Here is a 19,294-nt window from a genome sequence, read left to right as displayed (position 1 = left end):
GCTGAGATGTCTTGGAGATCTTAGAAACATGGCATTAATTTTGCATTGTAAAACACAGAACTGTACAGGTTAGGAAAAGTTCTTCAGCCAATTATGTGCTGAACTACTTAAGCTAATGACACCTAATGCTTTATGCATTTTCATAGTCCATATCCTTCCATTTCAGCAGATTTATCAGCCTATCTAAGAGCCTCTTCAATGCCTCTATCATATTTGCCTCTACTACCACTCCTGACAGCATATTCCAGTCACCCACCACTCTCTGTTTAAAGGCAATTTTGCCTCACACATCTCCTGTGAACTTCCCCCTCTCACCTTAATGCCATACCCTCCACTATTAGACATTTCAACATTGGGAAAAGGATGGCATCTGTTTACTCTATGTACGTATGTCTCTCATAAATTTATAAACTTGTATCAATTCTCCCCTCAGCCTCAACCACTCCAGAGAAAACAACCCTAGTTTGTCCAACCTCTCCTTATAGTAATCCCCTCCAGTGCAGGCAGCATCCCGGTAAACCTCTTCTACACCCTTTTGGGGTTTTCAGGGATATTCTTCAAAAACAACAATGGAAAAACTAGGAGAAATCTTGTACAAATTCATCTCCGTACTGAATCAGGTTTAATATTACTGGGATACTGTATGTCGTGAAATTTGCTGTTTTACAGCAGCATAACACTGCAATACTATAAATTACAACAAGTGTGTATGTGTATATATATATGGTAAGTAGTGCAAAATGGGAGGGAAAAATTAAAAAATAATGAGGTAGTGTTCAAGGGTTCATTGTCCATTCAGAAATCTGATGGTGGAGGGGAAGAAGCTGTTCCTGACATGTTGTGTGTGTGTGTGTCTTCCTGTTCTTGCTCCCCCTCCTTGATGGTAGCCTTGAAAAGAGGCGTGTCCTTGGTAATGGGGTTCTTAATGATGGACGTTGCCTATTTTGATGCATCGCATTTTGAAGGAGTCCTGGATGCTCGGGAGGCTAATAACCATGAAGGTGCTGGCTGAGTTTACATCCTTCTGCAGCTTTTTCTGTTTCATGACTGTGGCTGCCAAAGCAAATGGGATCTTATAAGTAAACAGCTCTATATTAGAAGAGTCTAAGAGATGAGAAGTGTCACTATATAAAGCACTGGAGAGGCTGTGAATCACAATGCCTAACTATAGTTACTATACTTGGTAAAAAAAATAACGAGAGAAAGATTTAAGGAAAGGGAGCAGAGACTTTAGATTATTGAGGTTAGTAGAGAATTTTAATGAAACTTAATCTGATCTTATTGGAAAGAAGATTAAGATAGATTTGTGCACTCATTTAATATTCTTGATTCACTCTGAATTTTTAACTGTTTGCACTTCTTCTAGGTACCTTGGGGTTTTTTCTAATCTTTTCACTTCAAATTGTTCCTCTCACATGACACAGTGGAAAACTGCCTGAACCTTTGATTTACAGCAACCAGCTGGTCACTCTTACAAACGTTTGTAAAATCTTCACCTTCTTCATGATGATGCCCATTTTGTTAGTCTTGTTAATTTCTAATCAAAGGTAAATATTTAATTTGCAAACATGAGGAAATCTGCAGATGCTGGAAATTCAAGCAACACACACAAAATGCTGGTGGAACACAGCAGGCCAGGGAGCATCTATAGGGAGAAGCACTGTTGATGTTTTGGGCTGAGACCCTTCGTCAGGACTAACTGAAAGGAAAGATAGTAAGAGATTTAAAAGTAGGAGGGGGAGGGGGAAATGCAAAATGATAGGAGAAGACCGGAGGGGGTGGGATGAAGCTGAAAGCTGGAAAGGTGATTGGCAAAAGGGATACAGAGCTGGAGAAGGGAAAGGATCATGGGACGGGAGGCCTAGGGAGAAAGAAAGGGCGAGGGGAGCACCAGAGGGAGATGGAGAACAGGCAGAGTGATGGGCAGAGAGAGAAAAAAAAGAGGAGGGGGAAAAAACTAAATATATCAGGGATGGGGTAAGAACGGGAGGAGGGGCATTAACGAAAGTTAGATAAGTCAATGTTTATGCCATCAGGTTGGAGGCTACCCAGCCAGTATATAAGGTGTTGTTCCTCCAACCTGAGTGTGGCTTCATCTTGACAGTAGAGGAGGCCATGGATAGACATATCGGAATGGGAATGGGAAGTGGAATTAAAATGTGTGGCCACTGGAAGATCCTGCTTTCTCTGGCGGACCAAGCGTAGGTGTTCAGCGAAACGATCTCCCAGTCTGCGTCGGGTCTCACCAATACATAAAAGGCCACACCGGGAACACCGGATGCAGTATACCACACCAGCCGACTCACAGGTGAAGTGTCGCCTCACCTGGAAGGACTGTCTGAGGCCCTGAATGGTGGTGAGGGAGGAAGTGTAAGGGCAGGTGTAGCACTTGTTCCGCTTACATGGATAAGTGCCAGGAGGGAGATCGGTGGGAGGGGATGGAGGGGACCAGTGGACAAGGGAGTCGTGTAGGGAGTGATCCCTGCGGAAAGCAGAAAGAGGGCAGAGGACAAGATGTGCTTGTTAGTGGGATCATCACCAACCTTATCAGCTCTGGGGATCTCCCATCCACTGCCACCAACTCATAGTTCCCACACACAGCACTTCCTGTTTCTACCTCCTACCCAAGATTCACAGACCTGCCTGTCCAGGTAGACTCTGTCTCAGCTTGCTCCTGCCCCACTGAACTCATTTCTGCATACCTTGACACTGTTTTATCCCCCCTTGTTCATTCCCTTCCCACTTATGTTCATGACACTTCTCACGCTTTGAACTTTTTCAATGATTTTAAGTTCCCTGGCCCCAACTGCCTTATTTTCACCATGGATGTCCAGTCCCTATATACCTCCATCCCCCACCAGGAAGGTCTCAAAGCTCTCTGCTTATTTTGGATTCCAGACCTAACCAATTCCCCTCTACCACCACTCTCCTCTGTCTAGCGGAATTAGTTCTTACTCTCAATAATTTCTCCTTTGGCTCCTCCCACTTCCTCCAAACCAAAGGTGTAGCCATGGGCACCCGCATGGGTCCCAGTTATGCCTGCCTTTTTGTTGGCTTTGTGGAACAGTCCATGTTACAAGCCTATGCATGTATCCATCCCCCTCTTTTCCTTCGCTACATCGACGACTGCATTGGCGCTGCCTCCTGCATGCAAGCTGAGCTCGTTGACTTCATTAACTTTGCCTCCAACTTTCATCCTGCCCTCAAATTTACCTGGTCCATTTCCGACACCTCCCTCCCCTTTCTTGATCTTTCTGTCTCCATCTCTGGAGATGGCTTATCTACTATAAGCCTACAGACTCTCACAGCTACCTGGACTATTCCTCTTCCCACCCTGTCTCTTGCAAAAATGCCATCCCCTTCTCGCAATTCCTCCGTCTCTGCTGCATCTGCTCTCAGGATGAGGCTTTTCATTCCAGGACGAAAGAGATGTCTTCCTTTTTTAAACAAAGGGGCTTCCCTTCTTCCACCATCAACTCTGCTCTCAAACGCATCTCTCCCATTTCCCGCACATCTGACCTCACCCCATCCGCCCGCCACCCCACTTGGGATAGGGCTCCCCTTGTCCTCACCCACCACCCCACCAGCCTCCGGGTCCAATGTATAATTCTCCGTAACTTCCGCCACCTCCAACAGGATCCCACTACCAAGCACATCTTTCCCTCCCCCCCCCCCTTTCTGCTTTCCTCAGGGATCGCTCCCTACGCAACTCCCTTGTCCATTCAACCCTCCCATCCCTTCCTACCGATCTCCCTCCTGGCACTTATCCTTGTAAACGGAACAAGTGCTATACCTGCCCTTACACTTCCTCCCTCTCCACCATTCAGGGCCCCAGACAGTCCTTCCAGGTGAGGCGACACTTCACCTGTGAGTCGGCTGGTGTGGTATACTGCGTCCGGTGCTCCCGGTGTGGCCTTTTATATATTGGTGAGACCCGACGCAGGCTGGGAGACCGTTTCACTGAACACCTATGCTCGGTTCACCAGAGAAAGCAGAATCTCCCAGTGGGCACACATTTTAATTCCATGTCCCATTCCCATTCTGATATGTCTATCCATGGCCTCCTCTACTGTCAAGATGAAGCCACACTCAGGTTGGCAGAACAACACCTTATATACCGTCTGGGTAGCCTCCATCCTGATGGCATGAACATTGACTTATCTAACTTCCGTTAATGCCCCACCTTCCCTTCGTACCCCATCCCTGATATTTTTACAAAATGCTGGTGGAACACAGCAGGTCAGGCAGCATCTATAGGGAGAAGAGCTGTCGACTTTTCAGGCAGAGACCCTTCATCAGGACTAACTGGAATGAAAGATAGTAAGAGATTTGAAAGTAGGAGGGGGAGGGGAAAATGCAAACTGATAGCAGAAGACCGGGGGGGAGATGGGGTGAAGCTGAGAGCCAGAAAGGTGATTGGCAAAAGAAATACAGAGTTGGAGAAGGGAAAGGATCATGGGACGGGAGGCCTCAGGAGAAAGAAAGGGATTGGGGTGCACCAGAGGGAGATGGAGAACAGGCAGCATGATGGGCAAAGAGAGAGAAAAAAAAGGGGAGGGGGAAAAAACTAAATATGTCAGGGATGGGGTAAGAAGGGGAGGAGGGGCACTAACGGAAGTTAGAGAAGTCAATGTTCATGCCATCAGGTTGGAGGCTGCCCAGCCGGTATATAAGGTGTTGTTCCTCCAACCTGAGTGTGGCTTCATCTTGACGGTAGAGGAGGCCATGGATAGACATATCGGAATGGGAATAGGACATGGAATTAAAATGTGTGGCCACTGGGAGATTCTGCTTTCTCTGGCGGACAGAGTATAGCCATTCAGGGCCCCAGACAGTCCTTCCAGGTGAGGCGACACTTCACCTGTGAGTCGGCTGGTGTGGTATACTACGTCCGGTGCTCCGGGTATGGCCTTTCATATATTGGTGAGACCTGACGCAGACTGGGAGACCGTTTCACTGAACACCTACGCTCGGTCCGCCAGAGAAAGCAGGATTTCCCAGTGGCCACACATTTTAATTCCACGTCCCATTCCCATTCTGATATGTCTATCCATGGACTCCTCTACTGTCAAGATGAAGCCACACTCAGGTTGGAGGAACAACACCTTATATACCGGCTGGGTAGCCTCCAACCTGATGGCATGAACATTGACTTCTCTAACTTCCGTTAATGCCCCACCTTCCCTTTGTACCCCATGCCTGATATATTTAGTTTTTTTTTCCCCCTCCTTTTTTTTTCTCTCTCTCTGCCCATCACTCTGCCTGTTCTCCATCTCCCTCTGGTGCTCCCATCCCCCTTTCTTTCTCCCTAGGCCTCCCGTCCCATGATCCTTTCCCTTCTCTAGCTCTGTATCCCTTTTGCCAATCACTTTTCCAGCTATCAGCTTCACCCCACCCCCTCTGGTCTTCTCCTATCATTTTGCATTTCCCCCTCCCCCTCCTACTTTCAAATCTCTTACTATCTTTCCTTTCAGTTAGTCCTGACGAAGGGTCTCGGCCCGAAACGTCGACAGCGTTTCTCCCTATAGATGCTGCCTAGCCTGCTGCATTTCACCAGCATTTTGTGTGTGTTGCTTAAATATTTAATTTAGCTACATTTGAAAAGTATTCACAACATTGTAATCTTAGACAAATACTTCTCCTATTCTTATCTTAATGTTATCTTGGACAATGTTTATATGCCATAGAGGCCCTTCAGTCTATCTTGACTATGACAGCATTTTGAAAGAGTGCTTCCATTTATCTCAGTACTCCAGATTTACACCATTGCCCTCCAATTTTTTTTCCCCTCCAGGTGTTTATCTATTCCTGTTTGAAATTTAGTACTGAATTTGCTTCCAACACTTTTCAGTGCATTCCGAATAAAATTCTCCCCATCTCCTCTTCAGTTTGTTCTTTCATTGTGTGCCATGTTTTTATTTTCAAAGGTGGTGCAAATATAATTGTCTGTAAATTCAATCCAGAGGTATAGAAGTCAAAAAGTGTTTCATGCTTGGATTTAACAAGTTTGGTGTGATTCTGATTGTATCAAAAATAGAAAATGACTGTGTTTGGTGCTCAGCTGTGCCTGCCCATCTCGGATCTATTTTCATTCTCAGCAAGTAGCCTTTCGAGATGATAACCAAATTCTTTTTCATACAAATTGACAGATCCATTTTCTACTTATACTGTGACATAAACCCTAGTGGAATAGCACAAGCAGTAGAAATAGTTTAATTTAAAGTATAAACAATGTGCTGCTGATTACTTTGGGCTTTGTTGTTCTGATGATTTTGAGCAGTCTTTTCCACTTCAAACTTACTGAGCCGCATTACGGGGTATGAATCAATTAAAAACAGAAAGAAAATACCCGAGAAGGCCCGTCTGGAAAATCATCCTTTCATTCACTTAACAATAAGTTTCAACCTTTCAGAATTTACATTTTTGTTCACCTCGCTACAGGAATTCAATATTCAGATAGGCTACACACCAGAAATGTTTTTTGTGTTGTGCTAGTCAGTGGCATCATGGTGATGACCAATTTGAAAAAGACCAGGTAAATGAAAGTACAAGCTGCAATAGGATGAAAACATGCAATAACAGGAAAGAAGTTGAAGGCGTTAGTTGTAGTATAGCCTGAATTTGTCTATTGATTCTATTGCTTTCCATGAATGGAAGGTTGAAGAATTTCCTAACTGAAGATTTTCTTGATAATTGAATATGACTGAAGATCAACAAAGCAACCCAGAACTTGACCAATGAATTATGTACTGTATATAGTGAATGTTGAAGAATTGTTCATTTCCATTTATTGGTGGACAATTTTCTATAACCAGTCAAAGAACAGTATCTTTGTGTCCTTAGGCATTTGATTCCAGTATCTCCTACATTGTAAGGAGAGCTGTCAATTAATTACCCTTAAAGTACATGATTAACAATAATGCATTTTGTATTAATTATATTTCATATTTTGTCTGACAAAGAATGAAGCTTTTCAGGCCATCAAATCTCTACTGGCTGTCAGAGCAATCAATCTCATTCCCCAATTTATCTCCCTGTAACCCATTTACAGTAGGGGTAACAGACAGTGGCCAATGAATCAACGCCTACCTCCCCACAACCCCCATCTCCTTCATCCCAACTAGGAAACCAGAGAACACAAGAGGAAGCACAGGTGGTCACAGACAATTGTGCAAATTCTACTCCAACAACACCAGGGATCACTTTCAAACCTGGGTAGCTGGAGCTGTGTTACTGTGGGACACTGTTACCTGCACCATTGCCATTGTATCATTTACATATTATGACAAAAATATGAGCTACTGTATATCAAAAAAATTGAATGCATTTTATGCCACCTCAGTGCTGGGTATCAAGGTTCACGAGGACTGCAATGCTGATCACATTTGTAAGCAGTGGCCAGGTGTGGTCAGGAATGAATTTGAATGAAGCAGATTGCACACTTCCAGTGAACTGTGACTTGTCAGACTGTTGGGTGAGGCTCCACAGAGTCTCAGAGTGGCATCGACCTTATTCCACCAGTTACTGTACTGCTTAAAACCACAGTCTCCATTCAAATATGAATAAAATATAGACAACACCTGTAATTTTTCACTTCCCTAAGAGTTGGAGTTTATTCAACAATGGCACTTATCACTTCTTTGAAAAGATATTGAAATTATTTATCAACTTAACTTGGGAGGATGTTTACTTTGGTTAAACAGACATTTTACTATGAATGGATTACTGACAACAAATGGTTAATTTCTGTATTTAATCGTCATTTTGTCCTTGTCTAATGTTGTGTTATTTGCTCATACTAAATGTTCGATGATGCTCCTCATCAATGTTTCAGCAAATTTTAGACCAGCAGTACACAAGTAGTTTACACAAAGGACCAGGAGGAATATGTTAAATATTTCAAGTAGCCATTCAAGTGAACACTGCAGATCCTGGATTAAGCATACAGTTGAAGGTTTGATTTCAATCTACCACAATTCAGATATGTTTTAGCCATTGTTAAGACATTTTTCTCTCATGGGCAAATGCCTGAAATGTTTAATATTCAGCTTTGGAGCTCACTGAGATAAATAACAGGAGCTGAACCTCACTGCATCTTCTGAAGAGCATTGTTGTTGCATTGAAGAGCATTGGTTTTGTTTGATGAGTAACAGAAAACAAGCTTTTTAAAGCTTTCTTTTAAGACAGTGCTCCATTTGACATCAAAAGGCTAAATGTCATTTGGAAGTTGACTTTTTTTTTGGTAATGTTTAAGATGCTAGCAATGATCAACTATTAAAATATTTATAACTTGAGATATTTATGGGATAAGGATATTCTTGGCTCTGAACTGACAGCTTACATTTATTTGAAAGGAAAAGATCTGATGCAAATGGCAGAAAAGTTACATCCTTCTACTCTATGGAGAGTTGAAGCTTCCTTGTTTGATAGATAATCCAGGATGGAGGGTAGGTTGTCCCACTGATGTAATCCAACATGCTGAATGAGTTCATTTTCTTCTCAAATTTGCCAAAAATATCAATGAACTTAATATAAAACATAATTGTCTGGGAAGATAAACATCAAATAAAGTACAGATTTAATTCAAATGATTTCTCATCTGTAATGGGAAAAGAGCCAAAGGATTAACAGCTCAAAGATTTTAAGAAAATGGACAGTATATTGTAGCACTTTGAAAGCTATTTTATTGAAATTAAATTGGTTTGCTTTACTGTTAGTATGGAAACAGAAATTTAAATGTGGATTTATCATCTTCAAGTGTAAAATCTAATTTTAGAGACAACAGAATAATATATAAGGATACTGTATGTGAAAAGTTATCAGTGTGAAATGTAGAAAATAATTTCAACCTGGAGTACATATTCACTTTGAGAACTGAATAAGCAGCGTCATTTATGACTAAATACAAATAGAAAAATTAAAAACATAATCATTAGAAGTTATGTCTCTTATATATTATATTAGAAGACTTTGAAATGAAGTGAAGATTTTGTTTATTTCACCATTGAGCTTTGTCAATGTTAGATGGGCAGTGCTTTTTTCATAATTTATTTTCAAATGCCACCATTGTTTTTGAGCTTATATTCCTGGCATATCTTACTTAACAGTTATGAAAAATCAGTTTTGTTTTAATTTTGCTGTCTGCTTTCTGAGTGGCAGGGTGGAGACATGTCTCTACTGAAGGAGGTGTAAGGTGCTCCTTCCCTCTGTTAGCCTTGGGCAAGGTGTAGTAGCTGCTTTGCCCCTCCAATCAAGGTCCCGTGAAGCCATGAGAGCAGGTCGAGGATGGTTGTATGAGCAGCTGTTGCACATCACAAGTTCTGGTCATATGATGACTATGGAATACTATTAAATGGTCTCATTTTATGATATGATGGACTCATAGCCTCATAACTTATCTTGTCATTATTGCCTTACTCTTATTATCTGCCTGCAATGCACTACGACTGACATGACTGAAGACTGGTACGGCAGGCTTTGTTGTGTGTGAGAAACAACTTGTCATTTTAGGGTTTTTATTCAGGGATCTTGTGTCTTACCTAGTTAAAACGCAATCTAGCAGAGTTTATGCAGCCACCGTTTTGCTTCGAAGGATAATGAAAGAATATCATAGAGAAATTAAGTCTTTGGGACAATTTTAACCACCTTTGCCTTGGGTTGCATTGTGTTAGAGTTGTTTGAGTTCATGAACTATTTTGAAGCAGCACCATTTGTTGCTACCAGTACTTTATATCCACTGACGGTGAAGCTTTCTGAGGCTCTCACTTCCTGGGCTGGGGTCTAGTTTAAATAGTAAGGATGTAGTCTGTACCATTGTTAACATTTCAGCCTCTGCATCTGTGAGGCCTACAAAGCTTCAATGCTGCCCCGTCAACCAGAGAGGAAACTGTGGCCAGAATGGTCCAAGATAAGTTTGAAAAAAAACTTTTGGCAGAGTTATTACGGACTTGGAGGAGCAGGATGTGCAATAAAAAAAAACAGCGTCTCCTATTCCTCATTTCCATGCAGACATTCTATCCTGCTCCTTTCCTCTGCTTGCCCACAACCATTTCTGTAAGACACAGGTGCCACTCTGACTCTCTGCAACTTTCCATTTGCGTTATTCTTGCTGGTTTTGGACAGGAACCAGTGCCCTGGTATTTAAATAAGGTCTGGGAGATTAATTTGATGGGACTTGTGATCCAGCTGTCCACACGCTTTGATCCTTGCACTCATTACTCCCACCACTGACTGAAAATCAACTCTGTTGTTCCTGTTCACTTACGATGCATTTGCTGTTTAGTAAATCTTGCGTGGGCATTTGCAGAAGAAGCTACATTCAAAATCCCCTTATATGTATATCACTGTCAGAAGGCTTCATTCATCCTCTATGTTGGTGACTGTTCTTCGGACAAATTATTTTGTTCATTGTGGTGAACCAGGCTGTCATCTGAGTAAATCTGCTGATATTTATTCTAATAATAAGGGTAATGTTGTAGGCAAGGACACAATAAGCCCCATTGTACAACAGAGGATCCAGATGCAGCACAAAATGTGGAGATTACTACATGAAATGGTATCAAATGAGTGAATAAGGAAGAAAAATATGATATAGGATTGGTTAATTACATTTAAAAAAAATTCTGATCATTAACCTCTTAAGACATCACTCAAGTTATTCAGAAAAATACAATATAAAAGTATTTTAAAACTCTGCTTATTTGCACTTTAATCTCAGATAGCAAGCGCTTCCCACTCTCCTGGGTCAGGACTTATTTTCTGCCTGAACACCAAATATCATTTCCTTTCCAGCATCAAGTATTTAGGTGTCTGTCTCTAATAATGGTAGGATCTTTAAATGATGCTGGAGCTTTTGAAGGATGGTAATTCAAAGAATCTTGAAGCCCATTGTGTCTGGAACAACACTGTGAAACAGCTCTTTCATGTTGCGTTAAGTGCAATTTCAAGGCTGTTGAAGACTAAGTTGGTCCCTTGTGTGGGACCTGAATCCTCTGTTGATTTTACAGGAAAATTGTCATCATGTCTCAATGCCATATGTTCAAACAACACTCCCTTCAGTAATGTCAAATAATATCAGAGAAATGTCAGAGAAAAGAGATCTGTTGGCAATTTTATACTACAGTCACATTAATATTGTGGCTACAAGATTAGGTTAGAGACTTAGTATCCTGTAATGAGTGACTTGTCTCCTGACACCTAAGGTCCTTCTACCTGCATCAAGGTCTTTCTGTCTGCTACGAATCACGTCAATTGGAGATAAACATTGGTAGTCATTGGTGTCTCCAAATGCAGCTACTAGCCTCTTACGAGATTCACTTTGGAAACTGACAAGGCACGGGGATGATAAAATTGATCATGGAGTTGTAGTTGATGAAGAGCATCCTGATGAACGGATCTTTGCTGTCCAGGTGTTCCTAGGATGAGGGAAGAGCCAATGAAATGGCATCTGCTGTGGACCTGTTGTGATGGTAGTCAAATTGGAGGGGATCCAAGTCTCTTCTCATGCAGGAAATGATATGTTCTATCACCAATCTCTGAAAGCACCTCATCACAGTGGATGTAAGTGCTACTGAACGATAGTCATTGAGGCAGGTTACCACTTTCTTATTAGGCACCGATATAATTGAAGCCTGCTAGAAGCAGGTGGGTACCTCTGACTGCCAATGTGAGAGGTTAAAGATATCGGTGAATACTCCAGCCAGTTGATCAGCACAGGTCTTTACTACTTACCCCATCTGGGCCAGATGCTTTCCCTGGGTTCACTCCTCTGAAGGATGCTCTTCTGTCGGTCTCAGAGACTGAAGTCACAGGATCATCGGAGCCTGTGGGAGTTCATAAAGGTTCCTCCATGCTTTTGTGGTCAAAGTGAGCACAGAAGGCATTGAGCTCATCTAGGAGCAAAGTTTTGTTGTCACCCATGTTGCTTTGTTTCACATTCAAGCCCTGCCATCGCTGTTGAGTGTTCTTCAATGGTTCAAGTTTGGCCTGGAATTGCCATTTCACACATGAAGTGGCTTTCCTGAGATCGTACCTGGAGGTCTTGTATCTTACTTGGTCGCCATACCTGAACGGCACTGATCGGACATACAGCAGATTGCGGATCTCGTGTTTCATCCTGGGCTTCTGGTTGAGGAAGACTCTGAATGATCTTCTGGGGCACACTCGTCTACGGCTGATTTTATAAAGTCTGTGACAACTGTGGTGCATTCGTTGAGATCCTCCAATGAGTCCTTGAACAAGACCCAGTCTACTGACTCGAAGCAATTTTGTAGCTGCTTCTCTGCATCCCAGGACCACCTCTTCATTGTTCTTACCTCTGAAGGCTTGCTCTTTAGCCCCTGTTTATGTGCAGGTGGGAGGAAGACAGTCAAGTGATCAGATTTCACAAAATGTGGTCTAGGCATGGAACAGTAGGCATGCCTAGACTTATGCCTAAACCACACAAGGACTGTTAGATATCAAAGTCAAAGACTGCAATGAGCTTCAAAAACATAAGAAATAGGAAAGATTTGAAAAGGTTTGTGAAATTTGATCCATGTCAGCATTTGCTATTATTGCCAATGGCAGGGCAATTACTTTAGAAGTTAAAAGAACAGAAGACACAAAGCATAGTATATCTGTGAGTTGTATGTTTGCAGAGATTACATAGAAAAGAGAAGATCAAGGAAGGAAAGAAAAGATGTGATCTCAAAAGTCAGTATTGTTTAAGTGGGATCTACCACAGGTCTAATCAGCAAACATAAAATGGTGCAAATTAAAGGATATATAAAAAAGATTTGGATGATGTTAATTTTATGGATAATTGAGGATAGTAAGGTGTCCATTGAAAATGTATGTTTAGAGGTAATAAAGGCAGGGGGTTAATGTTTCAATAGGAGATGAGTTGCTACAGGCACATTATTGATTGCAAATAAGGTTTTCTCAGTGATGTGGTCATAAATCATATGCGGTCTGATATAACAGTAAGGTTACAAATGACTGGGTTCAATCTCAAGCAGCTGCAAGGGAGAAAGGTTAGGGCATTTATGGCAGAGGTCAAACAATGAAAATCAGTTTGAAAATCCAGCTATGATGCAGAGGTTCACAGAGGTGGGGGTGGGTAAGTGCTAGATCTGGAGAGGACTGATAATGGATCCATGTGGAAGAAAACCTGAAATCTGCAGTCAATTTGAGAAGGACGAGGAAGAAAAAATTACCATTATCACTGTTCATTATTAGAGATAAACCTTTTGATCATTGGTTTAGAAAGGGACCCAATAATTGTTACAAATTCATGGTAGAAGTTCTGTTTCATCAGCTATTCCCTTCCATAAGGGGAATCCACAATTGATATCTTCTGAAATGGGCTAAACCTTTTTATATCCATATAAACACAATTATGTATTTCCTTTGCTTTATTTATTTATTATTTATTGTGCTACTGAGCAGAACAGGCATTTCTGGCCCTTCGAGCCACGCCGTTCAGCAACCCATGATGTAACACTCACCTAATCATGGGGCAATTTACAATGACTAAATAGCCTACCAACCGATATGTCTTTGGACTGTGGGAAGAAACTGGGCACCTGGTCAAAACCCACAGATTCGTAGCGGGGGACGTACAGACTTCCTACAGGTGACATCGGAGTTGAACTGTGAACTCTGATACCCTGAGCTGTAATAGTGTCACACTAACCAGTACACTACCATGTTGCTCAACTACCTGTTGGTTGTGTCATTATGCACAAAATTATTAAGTTGCTTCATTTCACAGGACCCTGATTATAGTGCATAATAGCAATAATTAGAATCATTTAGATCAATCAATAGAACTTGCCATGAAAATGGTACAATAAAGATAATGTTCTTCTGGATATAACTTATGATTTTCCTTAAATTAAACAAAGAAAGTCATTGTGACCACTTCCACTCACTTTCTCAGACAGGCTTGAGCTGGTCCTCACTATTTTCCATCTTAAAATCCATGTGAGTAAATCTATGGTTTAAAAAAACAAAGTGACAATAATTTATTTGCTAATTTATTCAGTACTCTTTTAGAACAGCATTGAATATTTTATTATCCATGAAAATTTGACTAGCTCATTAAATAACCTGATTCTGCAGGTTATATGTTGATGATAATTGTGCAGAGATACCTTCAAACAAGTCTGATTGAAGTCCTCAACAATGATTTGAAAGTCATTGGGAAAGGCTATTTCTTGTTTGCTAATAGCAACATTCAATACTTTGAGTGCCTGTTTAACATCTGCCTTTGGTAGTATGTGAACTGCAGTCAGGATCATGGAGCAGAACACTTTTGTTAAGTAGAATGATTGGCACTTAATTGTGAGATGTTCCAAATTGGAGAGGATGAATGCAACAAGACTGCTGTATCTGAGCACCATGAAGAATTTATCATAAAATACAGACCCACTCCTTTTGTCTTCTCCAAATCAACAGTCTGGTCTATCCTGTGTATTGAGAAACCCTTGAGTCTTACAGACGTATCCAGCATGTCCAGAGCGAGCCATGTCTCTAGGAAACACAGAACACAGCAATTTCTCATTTCCCTCTGATTCAGCAATCTTGCCCTTAGATCCTCAATTTTGTCTCTATCAACTGTACATTTGTTAACAAGGTGCTGGGTAAAGGAAGTTTCATTCCACTGTGTTTCAGTCTATCTTGGAGTCCTCCCTTCCACCCTCTATTATGGCCATGGTGGTGTACCTTTGTCGGCTTAAAGGTGCCGTACCTGCATCCTTCAGAGTTAAGTCCGCTGAGTGGTTCAGAAGTCTGTGAAATTACTAGTTAGCTAAACAGATCATAAGTATGTCATCTAAAGGAAATTACAGGCTAGAGTGCTGTGAGAGTAGTTCAGAAGAAGTAGTATATATAAAGTAGTCAAGTCACTTTTATTCTCATTTCAACCATAACTGCTGTTACAGTACACAGTAAAAATGAGACAACGTTTTTTCAGGACCATGGTGCTACATGACACTGTACTAAAACTAGACTGAACTACGTAAAAAAAACAACACAGAAAAAAAACTACACTAGACTACAGACCTACCCAGGACTGCATAAAGTGCACAAAACAGTGCAGGCATTACAATAAATAATAAACAGGACAATAGGGCAGTAAGGTGTCAGTCCAGGCTCTGGGTATTGAGGAGTCTGATAGCTTGGGGAAGAAATTGTTACATAGTCTGGTGGTGAGAGCCCGAATGCTTCGATGCCTTTTCCCAGACAGCAGGAGGGAGAAAAGTTTGAAGGGTGCATGGGGTCCTTCATAATGCTGTTTGCTTTGCGGATGCAGCATGTAGTGTAAATGTCCATGATGGCGGGAAGAGAGACCCCGATGATCTTCTCAGTTGACCTCACTATCTGCTGCAGGGTCTTGCGATCCGAGATGGTGCAATTTCTGAAGCAGGCAGTGATGCAACTGCTCAGGATGCTCTCAATACAACCCGTGTAGAATGTGATGAGGATAGGGGGTGGGAGATGGACTTTCCTCTGCCTTCACAGAAAGTAGAGACACTGCTGGGCTTTCTTTGCTATGGAGCTGGTGTTGAGGGACCAGGTGAGATTTTCCTTCAGGTGAACACCAAGAAATTTGGTGCTCTTAACGATCTCTACCGAGGAGCCATCGATGTTCAGCAGAGAGTGGTCGCTCCGTGCCGTCCTGAAGTCAACAACCATCTCTTTGGTTTTGTTCACATTCAGAGACAGGTTGTTGGCTCTGCACCAGTTTTGTAAGTAGCCCGCAACTAGTTGCCACGGTTTACCAGCACCATCTTACCACTTGCTGTTTTACATGATCAGATCTGGAGAGAAAGCAGGGATTTTGAGGCAGTTTACAACACGCTTCCTGCTCTTAGTAAGCCTTATAACCTATGGTAATTCTATATGTGGTCACCTTTCTGCGTGCTATTGGGTTGCAAAGTGGAATATGATAGGTGACAGAGGTAAATGGTGCAGATAACTGAAATCTGAAGTAAAAGTAGTAAAATTGGAAATAACGGATAATGGTCCTGATCTCATCTGGAGCGAATAAGATAGTGAAAACAGAGATAATGGACTGTTGTCTTTAGAAACATGGAAACACAGAAAACCTACAGCACAATACAGACCCTTCAGCCCACAATGCTATGCCGAACATGTACTTACTTCAGAAATTACCTAGGGTTACTCAGAGCCCTCTATTTTTCTAAGCTCCAATACCTATCCATGAGTCTCTTAAAAGACCCTACTGTATCCGCCTCCACCACAGTTGCTGGAAGACCATTCCACGCACTCACCACTCCCAGCATAAAAAACTTACCCCTGACATCTCCTCTGTACCTACTTCCAAGCACCTTAAAGCTGTGCCCTCTTGTGCTAGCTATTTCAGTCCTGGAGAAAAAGCCTCCGACTATCCACACGATCAATGCTTCTTATCATCTTATACACCTCTATCAGGTCACCTCTCATCCTTCGTCATTCCAAGGAGAAAAGGCCAAGTTCACTTTACCTATTCTCATAAGGCATGCTCCCCAATCTAGGCAACATCTTTGTAAATCTCCTCTGCACCATTTCTATAGTTTCCACATACTTCCTGTAGTGAGGTGACAAGAATTGAGCACAGTACTCCAGGTGGGGTTTGACCAGGGTCCTATACAGCTGTGACATTACCCCTTGGCTCTTGAACTCAATCCCATGGTTGATGAAGGCCAATGCATCGTATGCACTCTTAAGCACAGGGTCAACCTGCGCAGCAACTTTGAGTATCCTATGGACTCGGACCCCAAGATCCCTCTGATCCTCCACACTGCCAGGAGTCTGACCATTTATACTATATTCTGCCATCATATTTGACCTACTAAAATGAACCACCTCACACTTATCTGGGTTGAACTCCATCTGCCGCTTCTCCAGTTTTGCATCCTATCGATGTCCTGCTGTAACCTCTGACAGCCCTCCACACTGTCCACAACACCCCCAACCTTTGTGTCATCAGCAAATTTACGAACTCATCCCTCCTTTTCCTTATCCAGGGTATTATAAAAATCACGAAGAGTAAGGGTCCCAGAACAGATCCCTGAGGCACACCACTGGTCACCAACCTCCATATAGAAAATGACCCGTCTACAACCACTCTTTGCCTTCTGTGGGCAAGCCAATTCTGGATCCACAAAGCAAGGTCCCCTTGGATCTTATGCCTCCTTACTTTCTCAATAAGCCTTGCATGGGGTACCTTGTCAAATGCCTTGCTGAAATCCATACACTCTACATCTACTGCTCTACCTTCATCAATGTGTATAGTCACATCCTCAAAAATTTCAATCAGGCTCGTAAGTCACGACTTGCCTTTGACAAAGCCATGCTGACTATTCCTAATCATATTATACCTCTCCAAATGTTCATAAATCCTGCCTCTCAGGATCTTCTCCATCAACTTACTGTAAGACTCACTGATCTATAATTTCCTGGGCTATTGCTACTCACTTTCTTGAATAAGGGAACAACATCTGCAACCCTCCAATCCTCCAGAACCTCTCCCATCCCCATTGATGATGCAAAGATCATTGCCAGAGGCTCAGCAATCTCCTCCCTCACTTCCCACAGTAGCCTGGGGTATATTTCATCCAGTCCTGGTGACTTATCCAACTTGATGCTTTCCAAAAGTTCCAGCACATCCTCTTTCTTAATGTCTATGTGTTCAAGCTTTTCAGTCCACTGTAAGTCATCCCTACAATCGCCAAGGTCCTTTTCCGTAGTGAATACTGAAGCAAAGTATTCATTAAGTACCTCTGCTATCTTCATACACACTTTTCCACTGTCACACTTGATTGGTCCTATTCTCTCACGTCTTATCCTCTTGCTCTTCACATACTTGTAGAATGCCTTGGGGTTTTCCTTAATCCTGCTCACCAAGGCCTTCTCATGGCCCCTTTTGTCTCTCCTATTTTCATTCTTAAGTTCCTTCCTGCTAGCCTTATAATTATCCAGATCTCTATCATTGCCTATTTTTTGAACCTTTTGTAAGCTTTTCTTTTCTTCTTACTCGATTTTCCACAGCCTTTGTACACCATGGTTCCTGTACCCTACCATCCTTTCCCTGTTTCATTGGAATGTACCTATGCAGAATGTCACGCAAATATCCCCTGAACATTTGCCATATTCCTGTCGTACATTTCCCTGAGAACATCTGTTCCCAATTTATGCTTCCAAGTTCCTGCCTGATAGCCTCATATTTTCCCCTTACTCCAATTAAACACATTCCTAACTTATCTATTCCTGGCCATATGATATGGTAAAGGAGATAGAATTATGATCACTATCTCCAAAATGCTCTCCCACTGAGAGACCTGACACCTGACCAGGTTCATTTCCCAATAGCGGATCAAGTACAGCCTCTTCTCTTGTAGCTTAGCCACATATTGTGTCAGAAAACCTTCCTGAACACACCTAATAAACTCCACCCCATCTAAACCCCTTGCTGTAGGGCGATACCAATCAATATCGGGGAAATTAAAATCTCCCACCACGACAACCCTTTTATTACTGCATCTTTCCAGAATCTGTCTCCCTATCTGCTCCTCGATGTCCCTGTTACTACTGGGTGGTCTATAAAAAACACCCAGTAGAGTTATTGACCCCTTCCTTTTCCTAACTTCCACCCACAGAGACTCAGTAGACAATCCCTCCATGACTTCCTCCTTTTCTGCAGCCATGACACTATCTCTGATCAGCTGTGCCACACCCCCACCTCTTTTGCCTCCCTTCCTGGCCTTTCTGAAACATCTGAAACCTAGCACAGTAGCCATTCCTGCCTCTGAGCCATCCAAATTTCTGTAATGGCCACAACATCATAGCTCCAAGAGGTGATCCACACTCTAAGCTCATCCGCTTTGTTCACCATACTCCTTGTATTAAAATAGGCACACCTCAACCATCAGTCTGAAGGTTTCCCTTCTCGATCACCTGCCTATCCTCCTCTAACACTGCCTACAAGCTTTCTCAATTTGTGAGCCAACTGCCCCTTCTGCCATCTCTTCAGTTTGGGTCCCACCCTGCAGCAATTCTAGTTTAAACTCTCCTCAATAGCTTTAGCAAACCCCCTTTCCAGAATATCGGTCCCCCTGGGTTTCAAGTGCCACCCATCATTTTTGTACGGGTCATGCCTGCCCCAAAAGAGGTCCTAATGATCCAGAAGTCTGAATCCCTGTCCCCTGCTCCAATTCCTCAGCCACGCATTTATCCTGCACATCACTCTATTCCTATACTTACTGTTGCATGACACAGGCAGTAATCCCAAGATTACTACCTTTGAGGT

Source organism: Hemitrygon akajei, chromosome 9 (genome assembly GCF_048418815.1).
Source record: "Hemitrygon akajei chromosome 9, sHemAka1.3, whole genome shotgun sequence".
Taxonomy (NCBI): Eukaryota; Metazoa; Chordata; class Chondrichthyes; order Myliobatiformes; family Dasyatidae; genus Hemitrygon; species Hemitrygon akajei.
The sequence above is the reverse complement of the archived record's forward strand: the minus strand, read 5'-3'. Positions refer to the sequence as shown.